At 43.0% G+C, this 17,153-nt stretch overlaps 1 protein-coding gene across 15 annotated transcripts in view; it reads left to right on the top strand.

Annotated features, from left to right (window-relative positions):
* Positions 1 to 17,153, top strand: part of TRIM2 (tripartite motif containing 2) — a 151,222-nt gene that overhangs the window by 54,552 nt on the left and 79,517 nt on the right. For 2 of the 15 annotated variants that reach the window (XM_070608866.1, XM_070608856.1), the window contains exon 1: positions 1,124 to 1,256. The exons of 11 other annotated variants lie outside the window; for them this stretch is intronic. The gene's annotated coding sequence lies outside the window, so the exon portion shown is untranslated. Of the gene's footprint in view, positions 1 to 1,123; positions 1,257 to 17,153 lie in introns of those variants that run through there. 2 more of the 15 variants (XM_070608872.1, XM_070608861.1) reach the window with 2 other exon arrangements.

The raw sequence follows: 17,153 nt of genomic DNA, 5'->3' as shown, positions 1-17,153 counted from the left end.
GCAGCCTCCTTTAGGAAGTCTTCCTTGATTTCCAGCATGATTTAAAACCTGCTTTTATGTTCTGGCAACCCTGGGCGCCTACAGTCTATCATAGCAATTTCAGGATGCACTGAAATTGTTGATCTCCTCCTGGCTTCCCACTCCCCCCCCCCCACCTCCCCCCCTCACTGGTCTGTAAGGCACTTGAGAGCAGAAACTCCATATTTCCAACTTTCTGTTCTCAGTCTAGTGCCTGGTACACAAAAGTTTCTAGAAGGAAAGGAGAGTGGAAAAGGGGGAAGGAGGAAGGGGGAGACTCCTTGCCCCAACCTATTTTACAGAGTAAAAAATAAGACCCCGAGAGACAGTAATTTCTCATCATTTTCAGCGCTGATTGTGTCGTAGTTGACTCATTTGTCAGAATCCAAGCAAACGCAGAGATTTTTTCCTCTTTCATATTCAGGAGTTGCGACTGCTTTTAATCATGAGCTGTCCTATAATGGAGGCTGGCCTCTCTCTGTCCCATCAAACGGAAGTCACTTCCCCTGAAGGGACAGAGTTTGCTTTTGTGTTTACAGGACTGGCAAGGAGGACGCGTTTTCAGGAGTAAACCTTCAAACCGAGCCAATTCCCTTTTTCTGCGCCCCCCAACCCCCCCGCCCCGTGCTGCTGCGATTGGCCCATCCCGGAGGCCGGCCGCAAGAGCCTTTAGTCATCGCCCTGGGAAATCCTTCTGGAACTGAGCACCAACTCGCGTGTTGTCTTCGTGCTTTTTGTGTGGGGATTAGCTCCGCGCGGGGTTTGGGAAGGCTGCGAGGGTTGGGCCACATGTAAGCCAGGATTTGCCTCTGCCTCGCGGCTTATGGAAAACAGATGTCTCTCTGCTCTGGGCCTGAGCGCAGAATGGAAGTGACCAACCAGAGAGCCTTTTGGAAGCGGGGACACCGAGTTAAGGCCCATCAGAATCCAGCCCGGAGGCAGCTTCTCCTCCGCTGGCCCGTGGTTGCCCCTGGATCAGCCGCGCTCTCGGGGGACGCCAGGCGATAACGCAGCTTCGCCTTCAGACATCCCCGCGCCGGGCCCGCGCCTGCGGCAGGACACGGCGGCGCCGAGCGGCGGCGCGATCCCGAGGTCGCCGCCCGCCGCCGGGAGCCTGGAGCCCACAGACCCCGGCCCCGGCGGGGGCGCCGCGCCGCCGCAGGCGGAGTCCCGGGAGTCGCCGGCCGCCCCCTCCCGCGAGCGCGCCTGTTCTCTGCCGAGCCGGTCGCCGTCTTGCAGTAAGTCAGAGCTCGGGCTGGGCGCGCGCGGCCTCTGGAACCTTCCCCTCTGGGCAAAGTCCGGGTGGACCGAGGCGTGTGGGGAGCTTGCAATGAACCCGCTTCCGGATCCTCGCCGCAGGGCTTGGAAGCCAGCCTGGAGCCGGGCTGCGGGAGCCGGGCGTCTGCCGGCGGGGGCTGCGGAAGTGCTGAGCCTTGACTTTGCATCTCGTCCAGGCCGGGCCTGCCCGAGTCTCCCGGGAGGCGGGGACCCTCTTGCCGCTCCTGCAGTCCGTGCGCAAAGCTTCGGAAGTCAAGCTGTTAACACAGTTTTGCAGCGAGGGGAGAAAAGGATATTCTGCACTCTTAAAGCAATAGCTTTAATAATTGTTGGAAAGATGGTCTTCCTCCTCTCTCTTTTAAGTTTTGGTTGTTTCCCTAAAACTAACTACCGAAAGATTCTTTTCCTTTTGTCCTCCGCTGTTATTCTCTGCCCAAGTTCATACTGAAGTTCTGGCTTATCAGAGGAGGGAGATGTTGAATTTTGAGGGGTTTGTGGCTCTTTTAGATTGGTGTATTTATTTTGAAAGTGCATGCCCCATGTTGAAAACTGCATGCTGCTGACAAATTAGATGTAAGGCTCAGGCTGGGGAGGGAGGTTTGTCGCGTGAAATGCCTGTCAGATCCAAAGCATTCTGTGAACCCCAAATTCGTTCCCACTTGAAATCCAAACTCATAGAGCAGTTGATTCCTTCTTCATTCCTTCCCTCCCCACGCGCCCCCGCCCCGAAATCACCAGCCTTGATTTATGAGACAGCTTTAGATTCGAATGCTTTTTAAACAGTTAGTTTTAATACACTTAGAGTTCCAGACATCCAAAGATGAGGTTAGCCCCTAGGTGGGGTGGGTTGTTGTTCTTGTGGCAGTATGCACACAAATGCCTTTTTTCACTGAACAGTTTTAGCCTGTTTTCTTCTAACAATCGAGATTAACTTTTATATCAATATTTTTAGAATATAGTTATGGGTTTATTGCATGGCGACTTGTATTTCCGGGATCCCGTACCAGGGGGTGGAAAGAGGTATTGTGTTCAATTCTCTGCCTCCCAGCTCTGCTTGACCTCCTGTCTCGGATTTCCACTTGATTTCATCCTTGGCAGACCGAGTACCTGCCCTTCAGCTCAGAGAAAGAAAAGAGCAGGAATGATTCAGAACCCTTTGGCTGTCACCGCCTTAACCAAAGCGGCAAAGTATTTGAATTCTTTATGACGCATATTACATTATGTTTTCTTCCTCTTCAAATTTGGGTACATCTAGCAATTAAAGATCAATTAAAAAAACAAACGAAAACTACACTTTCCTCCTCCCTTAAGGTAAATACCGATTTTGTTGAGTTGGGCAGGGCCACCTACAGTAATGAAATGTCTTCATGGTGAGGTAGTTCAGTCATGTTCTCGACTGGGTGCAGAAGGGTAACATGAGATCTCACTCACCTTCATATTTGCACATTCTTTTCCCTTTTCTTTCTACCCTTTCCATGGTATGCCATTTAGGTACCTATCATGATTCTATTTTGGATCATGGAATCTAGGATACCATTACCTTTCAGTGTCAAGATTTGTTTAGATGACAGTGTCCCCTTATCAGTGTTCTCAGAACATTTTTCCAAATCCTGCCTTTATTTTCCTGGAAAATTCTATGTCTGTAAATCCTCCATTGGAAATTCCGTTGTATCTTTCCAAAGTAAATGTGGCATCTACATCTTGAATTATTTTTCTTGCATCATCATTTTAATGTTGACTTGCATGGTTTCCTGATCGTCTGGGCAGCTTGGTATTTCTGTTTTATATTGAAACACAGATGGAAGGAACTTTTCATAAGACATTGAACGTAAATGGATTAGGGAGTCTCCCTGAGAATTAGCAGAATACACTCTGACTTTTTCTGTGGTCTGCCTTTGGGTTGAATTCTGTCCTTTGAATTTCTGTCCACTGACTGCTCTGGAAAGAGGCTGGGCTCAAGAGTGATCTGCTTATCTGGTCTTTTCTGAGCAGCAGTAACTCACCACCTCTCCAGCTACTGCTTGGTGAGAACTTGGCCTGCTCAGTAGAGATAACCCAATCTGATTTTACGGCAATGCCCAAGGAACCTTTGAAAATGCCATCCTGAAATCCTGAAATCTGGGGAGATAACATTATCAGAACTTTCTCCTTCTCTCACCACTCCACTAAAAATGACACTGCTTGGTTTACCCCAAATCCATCTTGGATTATAAATTCCCAAAAGACAATTTTAGCTTGATTTGTACAGGCTCTAAAACTTTGTGCTGGTAGGTGCTGGCAAGATGCTTTTGCTGCTGCTGCTAATGATGCAGATAAGAACAATGACGATTTTCCTTTTGAGTTTCATGAGAAAATATATTCCAGGATGTCTGTTTGACAGGCCTCTCTGAGACTGTCATCTTAAAAGCCTTGAGTCAAGGCTGAGGTGCTATCATACTCTATCACCAAGGTTATTTCTTATACTTTTATGTATTAGACCTTACGACTGACCTGCTGAGTTGGTCTGAAAAAGTCCTTGCAAGTCATCTGTGAGTTTGGTTTGTTACTTTCTCTGGAAGACAATGGTAAGTCTTTGATATGGATGGTATTTGGTCTTAGCGTTAGGAGAATTGGCAAGTGCAACCTTTGAGATAAATAGGTAGAGGGGAGATGAAGGGAAGCAAATCTAGTGACACTCAGTTAATTGTTTATTAGCCACTCAGCTTGTATGTGTTTTTTGAGAGTTTAGTGGAAATTCAACCTCAGAAACTGCGCTTTTTTTGGCAAATATTTTGTGTTACTATACTGGTTCCTTCCTACGTAAAACTATTATTTTCTCATAGCCTGCCTTTGAATCTCATCTTAATCCTTGAACAGAAATATCCTCTCCCTAGAATATGCAATGCGTTCTTCCTTTTTTGTAACCTACTGGATGTCCAGATGAAATTTATTTACACAAAAGGACTGGCCAGGAAAATTAGGATGTATGCTTGAGTCAAATAAAAACACTGTGTCTGTGAGCATCTTTATGAATTTATGACAGTTTGGAAGTGCTCAAATAGAAACTGTGGATACAGGTTCGCTTCTGCCTTAACGGCAGGAAAATGAACCGACCTAAGACATGCAGGCTTCTGGAACCAGAGCAATTTGTAGAAATATGCTGGAGGCAATTGGAGTTCTGGGAGGTGATCAGCCTTTTAAATCACCATCTCCTTTTGTAAATGTCTATCAGGTTTCAGAAAGTCTGCTATTCAAGGGATGTCTTCTTTAGTTTAAATGTAGTCATTGATTTAAACCAAAATATCAAGAGAGACACATTGTCTTGCTGACCTGTTTATCTCCATTAGGATCAGGATTAGCATTTTAGAACTCTCATTGCTGACCTTCAGGGATGATGATTCTGAGGACCAGGAAGCAAATAAAATGGAAAGTCTCTCAGATTAAGACTCCTGAAAAGATAGATCTGACATAAGACCAAAAATGTGAAAGATTAGACCCAGTTTTGTTTTAGATTGTTCTGTCGAATGAGGTAGAAGACAGGAAAGATGTTTTTCAAGCCCAATCTGTCAGCCAACAGGATTTATTGAACAAATATTATGTTTCAAGCCCCCTGCTTTAAGATCTGGAAAGTACAATTGAGTAAAAGGCGGAACATAAGCCTTGAAGGAATTTCAGGGCTTGGTGGCGCCTTTAGACATCAGTGAACATCCTTCTCTCACGTGTTTGTTGGTTTCCTCACCTGGGAAACCAGGTCTAGGGCTCTTGTAGGACCCTCTTCTATAGTTCAGCTACACCCATTTCCTGAGGGAATCAAGATGGCCCCTTGATGGGAGACTGGCTTCCTTTGGCAGTGAAAGTTGTGTTCTTTGGCTCTTTCAGCACGACCTGGGTGAAGTGCCACTCGATACGTAAACCCCAAGACACTTATCTGGTGCCTGGCTCTATTCCTATAATGTTCCTTCCCCAGCCACCAAGGAGTTGAGCAGTGACCGGGCTAGTACCAAAATGACCCATAATGTGGACATTGCTGGAGGGTAAATGATAGATAGCCTTGAGTTTTTCTTTAATTAAGAGGATGATATCAGGTCTCTTTAATCATAAAAATAGTCTCTCAGACTAAACAAAGACAGAGCTCTCTCTTTTGCTGACCATGTGAAATTTATTTAAATTAGTATTGCACGTTCAACAATGGTGTCAAAGTTATGTTGTAAAACCGCCTAAAAGGGTGGGTTTTCTGGGCCTTTGCTTAGTGATAAAAAAGGCATTAGCCACATTGAATGGGATTTGCGTCTTGTTAGCTTGCCTGTCTGTCCTCGACTGTTGGCCACGATGGGAGGGTACGTATCTATCTTTTTAGCTGGGCTGTCTGCCTTAGTTATGATTCTGCTGGGAATTAAAATAGTGAACTGGAAGCATGGGTTGGGGAAGGAAAATGGTATGATCTTGGAGGAGACTCGAAAGAAGAAAAGCCTGGGGTCAGGTCTGATCCCTCTCATTTTCTTTTTCTTTTTTGTAATTCAAGATTAACGGTACAGTTTGACTTAGGCAGCCTGTCTCAGTGCGTAGTAATCTCCTCTATATTGGTGAGTGAATTGTCTCTTTGCAGATTCGGGGCAGCTGGCTCTCCTTTATTGTTCAGCTTATGTCCAGGGCTTCCTGCATTTATCCCATGCCTTGGATTCTGCTTATGGAAGGCAAAATAATTGCCATGTTAGTCAAAGAAGGAGATTATAAAAGTGAACCTCTTATGAAATGTAATCACGTATTCTGGATACTCCCTTATTTAGCATGGCCAATCAGAAGTCACCCAAGAAAGCAGACGAAAAGGTACTCAAAAGGGCTGAATGTTTGCTTCTTGATTGCTGCAGAAGACAAATGGCAGAGACTAGATGTCTTTTGCTTCTAAATCTTAGTCAATAATGAAACCACTGATCAAAACCAAATTTAACAAATAGTTATAGCATGTGGTCTCCAGATTCCTGGTACCATTAGAAAGAATACTTTTTTCACAAAGCTGTTTCCGTTTTAGAGAAGCAATGCTTCTCAGTCTGTTTTGCCACACGCTCTACAACAAATGAGCTTTAAATGATAAATGCTCTCTTTTGCCCCAGGTCACACGGAAGTCACACAGTCGTGTTGTACAATGAAGTGATGTGACAGGGTGCCATTTGCTTAGAGGAAGGATGAGCACAGGCTAACTGCAATCTTTTTGTTATTTTCCCCTATTTTCAGCCATCAAATTGCAATTACCCTTCGACTGTCCTTCATCCCTTTCCTCCCCAAGCGTCTCAGTCCAGAAACCTAAAGTACAAAGGAATTGATGCCTGAGGCTAAATCCCACTTGAAGCTGCCAAATTGCCCGCCAAAACAACATGAAAACATCTAAGAGCCTGAAAAGGGAAGGGGTGGGAGAGAAGGGTGTGGGGGCCCTGTGCAAAGTGCTCCTTTTTCTTGTGACATTTACGCTAATATGTCCGCTTCAGCTACAGACCCCACAGAAGAAGGTATGTTTTATTCATGTTTAACACAATGTCATTAAAAGAACGAAAAGTTGGATTTCTCAGATTTCCTCTATAAGGCTTTTACTTGCAGTCCACATCAATTGTTTTGCTTAAACAAAGCTTCTGAATTTTTAATAAGCGTCTATTAGAGATCAAATTCATACTACTTTCTAAAAGGACTTTACATATCAAGAATGGGAAATAATTAAGAATTTGCTTTGAATAGTTAAAGCAGTTTCTATAATGGGAAGAAGACAGATTTGTTGGCTTAAGAAATTCTGAATTCCATCTGCATGGGAGCTGGTTTTCATTTGTCATGCAGTACAAAATATTCTTGGCATGTTTGGGGCTTATTCCACACAGGATGCTCCATGCTAAAACCAAATCTAGATAAAACTAAATAGATTCCTTTTCCTAGATTTTTTTTTTTTCTAAACCATTTCCTCTTCTTCAAGGCCCTTGGATACATGCACTCACCGAAGTGCTGCCAGGTCTGCCTGCAAGTAGTTTGGTCTTCAGACTTCATTATTTAGCCATTCAGCTAGGATCTGGTGATGGGTGGTCAATGGGGATGGGGGTTCGCCAGCAGACCAGAGGGAGGGAGTCGTTCCAGGTGGAGACACCCAGACATCCTACTTGTTGTTTGCCAGCTCTATTTCCCAGCCCCTCAAGACCCAAGGCCCAGCTTTCTGAATTTTACACATAATAACGGCTACACTACTTATATTCTTAATATGCATGCTGTATTTGGAGTCCACAACTTAAGAATGATCTCTTGATTCACTTGAAATCATTGGCCAGGGTATAAAGTTTGTGGAACAAATACCAAAGGCAAAGTAAACGAAAAGGTTAATTTAACCCCTTTAAAGAGAAACAGTTAGATTAAAAAAACAACAAGTCTAAATTCATATGGCTGCTTTTGAAGGGAAGGTTTGGGGGTTGGGGACGTGAATACTTCCCAAACCATGGACTCTGCATGCTGCTAAAGCTCGTCTTCACTGCAAGTTGGAGTGAGGATTTGGCTTTTCCTTGACTCATTATGCTCATGGGATGAACCATATTGAGATTCAAAAGGGACAAAGGTTAACTTACTTTTCATATTGCAGGCATATTTAGCAATTCTTGGTTAACTTTCAGTCTTAAAACCAGTATAAGTCAATTACCAAAAAAATCCCAAAAAACCTAGAACATTAACCCCTTGACGTAAGCAGAATGTATTACCTAGTGATTTACTGCACCAGAGCTGAGTATGTCCGGGACTGTCAGTTATTTCTTCCAAGAGCCTGGGATGCTGCCTGGCTTAGGGTAGATTGAGGTGACTGTGTGCTATCTATCTTTTATTTATGAAGAGAACCCTGCTGACCCACCAGGATGTGCTCTGCAGTTTTCTCCATCCCTCCTCTCACTCTTTATTAGTCATGAAATTTATTGGCCCCTGTGGCATCAATCTAGAAGAACCAGCTCACTTGGTTTGAGCCCATAATTTCATCAGCATAGCAGCTAACTAGCGAGCTATCTTGGCACTGAGATGATAATAGTGATTTATTCTTACATTTGTGTAAATCTTTGCCTTTTAAAAATCACTTTCACATAAATTATTCCATCTTGTCTTTACAATGACTCTGAGAAGTAACACTTAGAGGTGAGGAAACTAAAGCTTCAAGAAGTCCAGTGATTTTCCAGTAAAGGACTGTACTCACACCTGGAACATCCTTGTCACAAAACCAAAATGTTTAGTAATACTTGACTGGATGACATTTGGTAAAATAATACAAGACTCGTGGGAAGTTCTAGAGGAGGGGATGTTTTACGGAGAAAACAGATCTAGGAAAGTGTCTGGAAAAGTGGTTTCCAATAGCTATTGGTCACTTAAAATTTAATTCCAGACCCAAGAATATCACACAAGAAACCATTGAGGAACTATATGAACATGACATAATCAAGTGTCAGCTTATATGACACAGACCTTAAGTACAGTGACAGTTCAGAGGAGAGAGAGAAAAATTAGGGACAATGTAATTGACGAAGAGGAACCGAAGTTAGAGCTTAAAAAATGTGCAAGATTTGGATGGAAGAGAGAAGTGGGTAAGACATAATAGGCTGTTGGGAACATCCCACGCAGAGGTGGAGAGCATATTCCAGATGGGGCTCAGCAGGGAGGCCCGTCTGATTGGAGGAGGGACTGATTAGAAGGTCTAGGTAGGGAAGTCTTGGGAATTAAGGTTGAATGGGGAGGATGGGGCCAAATCAAAGAGGAACACGGACTGCTGTTTAGGCTCCATAAAGTGTGTGGGCAGGGTTTGCTCCTCCTGAGGGCTGTAAGGGAGAAGCTGTTCCATGCTTCTCTTCTGGCTTTTGATAGCCTCACGTGTTGCTTGGCTTGTAGATAGTGTTCTTCCTATGTCTTCACATCGTCTTCCTTCTTGTGCAGGTCTCTGTGTCCAAATTTCCCATTTTTCTAAGGACACCAGTCATACTGCATTAGAGCCCACCCTAATGACCTCCTTTTCACTTGATTACCTATGTGAAGACCTATTTCCAAATACAGTCATATTCTGAGGTACTGGGGGACTTCAGCATATCTTTTTTGGGAGGAGAGAATTCAGCCCATAACAGGAGCCTTTAAAGAGTCTTGAGCAGCAGAGTGAGAGGGGAAAAGGTGTTTTGATAAAGGTGGGCCGACAACAGAATGCAGAATACACTGGAGGGAAGAGAGGGAGCTGTAAGCTGGGAGTGGAGGATGGAGGAAAATAGGAAAGATCTATAGACATTTCAAAGGAGTCGTTGAAAAGATTTAAGTAGTAGCCATAATAATACATATGTTATAATTCTAGAACATGACAATTTACAGAGCATTTCTGTGCGTGCTGCCTCCTTTGATCTTGATGACTGACTACAGGGATGACACAGAAGAGGTGTCTTCAGGGTTTCTGGCCTGGGAGAAGGACCAATGGTGAGGTCATCCACACCAGGGAGGGCAGTTGGCAAAGGCAGCTGAATGTGCTGAATTTGAGGTGGTAACAGAGCTGAGTGGAGATGTCCACTGGGTCACTGGAAACCTGAGCCAGCTCTCCTCTCTCTAGACATAGATTTGAGTGTCAAACACAGTCAAGCAGTCCTCTATCCTGTGAGAGTGGGTGAGATCTCTGAGGGAGCGAATTTAGCAGAAAGCAGTGGGCTTGGTATTTTGGCAAATTCCCAGAGTTAGAGGATTGCTATTGAGTCAAAGCAGCGTTTAAAGAGGTAGAGGAGAAACAATGAAGTTCTGAAGAAAAAGAGAGTTTCTAGTAGAAGTTTCAGTGCCAGGAGCCATAGGAAGGTGGGAGGAGAACAGGAAGAGAACTGGCTGGGGAGCAACTGGGGGAAGACTATGGTCTTAGCTAAAATGAAAACATTGGAGAAAGAAAGTGTCAGGGAAAGGAAGGAAGGAAAGAGGATGGTAATCCCAGGGTGGCAGGATTGTGAAAAGGGTCGAGGGGTAGAGGGTTATTTTAGAGTCATGTTTTTTTAAGATATAGTTTTCATATAGTAGAATTCACCCTTTCTAATGTTCAATTCTATGAGTTTGACAATGCGTCGTGTAACCACCACCTCTATTAAGATAGAGAACAATTACATCACCCTCATCATTCCTTCGAGATGAGGGGCTTCTGAGAGGAAACCAATGTGTATATGAAGGCAGAAGGGAAGGAAGCCATGCTAAAGGAGGAAAAGATGGAGCTGAAGAGGGAAGGAAGGGTTAACTGAGGGAGCGAGACCCTGGAGGTGATGAGGAGCCAGATGGACCACTCAGAAGGGGTTAATTCTAGTGAAGAAGAACATCTTCCCTCTTCCTATGAAGTGGAAGGAAGGATGAAGGCATACATTCAGTGACTATGATATATTTTGAGGGTAGATTCCTAAAGTCCTGCCAGCAAAACCATTTCCTGTTGAGCAAGATGTTAAATGTCATTTTCCATAACTTCCGCCTTGGAGGTATTATTTCCTATTACAATTACTGTCTGCAGGAATCACATCAAAGTGGAGGGCAGCCACAGAGCTGGTTTTCTTTGGGCTGTGTGCCCAAATTCTGCTGCCATGTGATACTGTAGCAATTTTAGAACCAACAACTTCAAAATTCTCCAAAGTTCAGTGCATCTGCATCCTTTCCTGTGCCGTACAGTGGAAAAAGTTGGCAGCAAAAATGGCTTCAATCCTCATAAATGCGTGTGACAGCCGTAAATGACTCACTGCTGAAGAGCTGGCTTCCACAGACGTGTCCTCCGGCGTGATTGGGTGGAAAGGATTCACTTCTCATCATGTTAGACTTTTGATTCAAAATCGCCCTGAAGCGAAGTTCCCTCCTAACGTCCCTGATGTCTCTTACATCTCTCCTCACCTTTGCAGTCCTTCTACCGTCACTGGATTCAGGGGTAGGAGGCAGGAGCGTGTTGAACAGCAATTCTCAGACTGTAGGTTTCATGAGTAGGTTGGGCATCAAGTTGTGGGTTGCAACCAGCCTATTTAAGAAATGAAAAAGAGTAGAAAACAGCAGAGGGCTAATGGTGATCTCAGGCACCTTTTGTTTCAGTGAAATATATATGTCTGTACTTGACTGCAACATAAAATATGTTTCTGTTGTGTTACAAACATTTGTGAAATTCGGGTGTAGAAGTGTATGGATCCTCTACTAATAGCATGATCCTAGGCAGGTTGCTGAATGTTCTTGTGTCCTGGTTAGATCCATAATCTGTAAAATGAGGGTAATAACAGTATTTACTTCATATGGTTGTTGAAAGGATTAAAGAGAAAATGCATGAAAAGCATTATGGACTGCACTTGGTTAATAGTTAATGCTTATTATGATTTCTTTTCCTGCCTAGGTCTACAGCTCAAATCTTTGTTTCTTCTGAGCCTAGAACTGTGAACCCAACAGCCTGCTTGACATCTCCACGTGGCTGTTCCACAAGCATCTTTAGTTCAACATATCTAAACTTGAACTCAGCTCATCACCTTCTCTCTCAATCCTCACCGCTCCACTGCCCCGTCCCACCCCCAAGCACACAGACCCCTCTGCTGCTCCTCCTGAATTCACTTTTCTGTGAGGGGTGCCGCCATTCGCCTCTCACCTAGGCTGCCTGTGCATCATTTTCCTAATTCTTCGAGTAAGAGAATTCTAAGCCTGGGTCACCATCATCACTCACTGGATTAGTGAAATTTTGCCCCTAGTCTTGCCCCATTCACTACATCTCAGCTTGAGTGTGACCATCCCTTCCTACCTTTCATGTTTGTAAGTCTTCAGTGGCTTTCATAGCTTCCGGGTTAAAGTTCATACCCTTCTGTCTACAAAGCTGGTTCCATCATAGCCTGGCCCCTGATTGCCTCTCCACACTCGTGTCTTCTACCTCCAGCCTTGTGCTTCATCCTCTGGTAATTCCAAACTGCTTGTAGTTGGTCTTCCCCCTGCTGACATACACACACCTTCGTTTCCTCTACCTGGAATGCTGTTTCTACCTTTCGTTGTATGGCTGACTCTTACTTTTCCCTCAAAGCTCAAGATTGATTTTCAAGTCAGAAAAACTTAGATTTGAATCCCTTAATCAATAGTTAATAGCTGTGTGATTCTGAGAAGTGAATTTCTAAAGCACTTGAAGTCAGTTTGTGCATCTGTAAAATGGGAATAGTAAAGCCTAGCTCATAGAGTTGTGAGAATTAAGTGAATGATCATGTGTAAAGAATAGCACCTTGCACATACTAAGTACTTAAATAAATGGCCGTGGTTGTTATTTTAGTTGTAATGGTTATTTTCAGTTTTTTAAAATGGCTCAGTTCACCTCCTTCTGGACCAGAGGTTCTTGCAGACCTGACTATGTCAGGTTGTCAGTCTTTGCACCAGCTGTTCCTCCTGACCTATTACCCTTTCCACTCTTCTTCCCTTGACCAATCCCTACCCATCAGTCAAGGTTCAACCCAGTGTCACCTCCTCGGAGACCCTCCCTGGATCCCTGGGCCCCTGGGGCACCCTGTGCTCGCCTCCATCAGGGTTCTTGGCCGCCCGAATTGTGATGTCTTCTTTCTCCCCAGATTGTAAGTCTCCTGAGGGCTTCATGCCTCGTTCTTCACTGTATCCCAAACTCCTTGGGTGCATGCAGATGCCCAACATATAGCACGTGATCAATAAATATTTCCTTGATGAATGAATGAATGGATGAGCAAACTGTGGTAGTAACTTCCTTACTCGTGTTCTTGCCTTCTCTCTTTCAGGAAATTCATCATATTAATTGCAAACAGATTAGTTCTCTTAAAACAGAGTTCTGTCACTCATCTGTGCTTCTCAAATTGCTCTGGTCAGTGTGCTTCGCTCACATTGGCAGTTAGGACCATCCACAGGATGGCTTCTGTTTAGTGTTCCACTTCTGTTTAGTTTTCTTCTACTTTTCCCCACCTTGGACCTTATATCATGGAACACCAAGCTGTTTTCATTGCCTGTGTGCCTACTCATGCTGACTCTCTCTGCTTGGAGACACCTAACACCTTCACTGCCTGCTTCTCACCCACTCCTCTTCACTTGTCACAGTCCTACAACCGTTTGAAACCCTCTCAAATGCTGCCACATGACAGTCCCAGAACCTTTTCTTATCCATTTTTTAACAACAAAAGTAGGTTTCCTCAGTCCTCCTTTGCACCCTATACAATCTGCTGTAGACTTCTCTCCTGGAGAAGATTGTCCTTTATCTACATATTTGCTTTTGATGGCAAGTTCTTTAAGTCTAAGAATCATGTCTTAAATTTCTTTGTAAACTTAACAGCATCTAGAACATGATGTTGTTTGTCATTTCTCATAAATGAGGAAATGAACAGAACTGAAAATCAGCTAGGTCTGGCTCTCCTTTCTGCTTGCCGACTTAACTCTGGGGGGCCGGGGTAGGAGGGATTAGAGTTTAACTCTTGCCCTTTAATCTTCAGTATATCTCGTTTAACTTTCCATTGGCACCATGTTATAATCACATTGGACTAGGTATTCAATAAGCACATTTGATGAATTGATGATTAATTAGTGTTTTGGGTTTTTTAGAACTCATATACATTCAAGTCTCATGTTTATGGTTCTTAGTTACTTAGGAGTGTGCATACTAATAAAATAAGTTATGAGTCAAAGTATATGAAATGTGAAAATATAAATACACAGACACATTGGTGGTGGTGTATATACATACATGCTTTCTACATTATCAAGCAAAAAACCAGAGTATCAGGACAGTCTTTGAATGATCTTACCAATATTGAAACCTAATTTATCTCTTTTTCAAAGACTAGAAGATCTGTACTCTGTTCTCTAACTCTATCCCTCTATGATCTACAACTTCCCCAGTTGTGTGGAGGCCTGAGGTATGTGGTGGGAGATCTGCCATGATGCCATGATGGGGAGTGGCAGTGGAATGACCTCAAGAGCTTGTCCTGGGTCCAGGTAGACTGGAAACTCAGTTTCTTTAGTCCACATGAAACTGAACCTACTTCCTCCAGCAGAAAGTGCCCAGGCAGTTGGGCATTCTCCTTTATTTGTCCTTTTGCCCCTCTACCCATCTAACCCCTGAGTAAGAATAAGCCTTAAGGTAGTGGTGGCAGTAGCTTGTGTGTGTTGGTGTCTACCCTCCAAGCAATACTCAAAAACAAGTCAGTAAACCAAATTAACACATAGTTTTCGGGGAAAGTTTGCCAGTTCTCCGTTGTTTACATGTTTTGATGGGTAATAACCTCCAAAATGAATAAGGCATGACATGTGGTATAACACATTTCACAATATGTGAAGCAAATTTCACAGAGGTAAAGATAATGATTTTTCTGTTGAGAAATACCACGTCATAGCTCTTACTGGACATAGAAGAAACATGTGGAATCCATTGGTGATAACCAAAAAAATGACTTCTATGTACTTTTGATGTTGGTCTTTGGAGACCACAAAATTGGGACAATAAAAGATCAATTTATCTGGCCATCTAAACACCAGAAACATCTAAACAATGGAATTATTTTTAAAGGATTTTTTTCACCCAGTTTTTAAAGATCATGCCAATGTAATAATTGAAGAACATCTGTTCTAAGGAACAATGGAAGTGGTGATGCTCTGATCCACCAGCTGCAAAGGACTCGTGGGAGTGTTTCAGCAGCACAATCCACTGAATACAGGCAGGGTAAACTGAATCATGGTGGACCGCTCCACTAACGTCATGGCAGCCTTACTGTTCATGCCAAGTTGGGTGGTTTTGGTCATTTGTAGGTTTTGGTAGGTACAAGCTATGCTAAAATGTTGAATTTCAATCATACATATAACACATGTTACTTGCTAAAGCACCGTTTTCAATCACTGTGCTCTTTTAGAGTTAAGATAACTAGGCTCCAGAAATATTATTAACCTAAAATTGATCAGGTAGGTCCCTAGACACTTTGGATAAATATTCTTTCTTATTTCTACTAAGATGGTTCTTCAATCTGTGTTTTATACAAACCAATAACTCCTATCTTGCAAAGTTGTCTTGAGAATGAAATGGGGTATTTAGCACAGAACCTGGTACATAGTGGGTGCTAGATAAATATGAGTTTCCTTTCTCTTCATATGCCAAGAGCCAAAATGTGTATGGGGGGAAAGTAATATTCATAGAAAACATGACTGATATTTACTGAGCACTTACTTATATCTAGAGCCTGCTGTATCCAGGGATAAAAAGATGGGTCAGGTGTGGGCCAGGAGCTCACTCTCTAGTAGGAGAGGCAAACATTTAAACTGATGGTTACTGCAAAGAGTGGTGAGTACAGCAATAGAAGTACTGATGTACAAGGATTGATGGTAACTCAAAGGAGGAGTGAATACCTAGCCCGGGTGAAAGGGCTATCAGGAGAGTTTTCAGAATAGAGGTCACGCATCAATTGACTCTCTAGTAAGAAGAAAAGGACTGGATTCCAGCCAGAGGGAAAGCACGTGTAAAGGCAGGAAGGTTTAAAAAGCACAGGAAGGGGAATAACTCAGCACACTCTGGAGGGCTAGAATTAGTGCATTTTAAATCCTTTGAAGAAGACTTGTTGGAGGGCAAGCCTGGAACCAACAAGTGTAGCACTTCCAGCTCCCATTGCATGCATTGGAGCTGCTAGGCTTCAATGTCCCATGTTTGGTCATGGGATCTCAGTGTGTCCAGTGACCTGTGTTTGGATCCAAGTGTTTGGATGCCCTAGTCATACCAAGGAGGCCCAGGAGCTGGGGTCACAGAGGCAGAAGAGGGTCAGACCGTCTTGTACAAAAACCTAAGGGCTCCCTGTAATGGACTGAATGCTTGGTACTCCCCAAATTCATATGTTAAAGCCCTAATCCCCAATGTGATAGTATTCGGAGATGAAGCTTTTGGGAGGTAGTTATAGTTAAATGAGGTCATGGAGGGGCGCCTCATGATGGCGTTAGTGGTCAGTCTCCCTAGTTAGAAAATAACTCTGGCTTTGATAGAATTGTTTTGGAGATTTGTTCATAAAGCTAGCTCTCTTTCTTTTGTCTTTCTGTTTTCTTATTCTCTTTCTGTTCCTTTCTGATCGAGAGAGAAAATCCTCTTATTTGTAATCATCAAAGAATGCAATCACTGTAATACTGCTTTGAATTCCTTTCAGTGTGAAACCGCCTTGGGCCTAGTGGGCATTAATATCATTGTTGCATAAAAGTTGAATGAAGGGATGAATGAAAGTCACAAATAAGTAGCCTGCACCTCATCCTCTCTCTTCTCTTCTGTTTACCTTCCTCTTTTCTGTTCAACAAACAACATGAGTTTTATCAGGTACTATCTCCCTTGTTCATCTTTGGCTTAATTAGAAGCAGAATTTTAGAGCAGCATATGTCCATGCATGAGAGTATCTGAACTTTCTGCATGGTAGATAGGATCACTAAATAGAAGCTGAATATCATACCCATAATTCCTTACTTGGCTTAAATATAAAAGATTATTACTGCCAAACTGTGCATAAGGATTGCTAGGCTATTCTTGAAAATGTTTTCCTTTAATAATCCTGCAAACATTTAAGGCCAAGCAATAAAAATAATGAGACACAACCTCTTATTTGGTAGTGTTTTCTTTCCAATATGATTTTAGACTCCCTCTTTGAAAGAAGAGGTTTTACATCGTAGTTTGGACTACTCTTTCAAAACTATATATTTACATAAGCAGTAACTATTGTTCTCTTACCTAAAATAAAAGAATATCAAATATTTTTTAGTAATTAGATTACCTTCACCCACTGTGAAAGAACTTAGTCTAGAAGTAAATGGTTTCCTTTCCTATTTAGCTTCTATCATCAATAGAAGTTCCTACCTGTGCTTCCAAGACTCTACATGTTAAGAGCCCACTAATTCAGAATACATGG

This window comes from Equus przewalskii, chromosome 2, assembly GCF_037783145.1.
Source record: "Equus przewalskii isolate Varuska chromosome 2, EquPr2, whole genome shotgun sequence".
NCBI lineage: Eukaryota > Metazoa > Chordata > Mammalia > Perissodactyla > Equidae > Equus > Equus przewalskii.
Note: the sequence above shows the minus strand (reverse complement) of the source record. Positions and strands in the feature narration are given on the sequence as shown.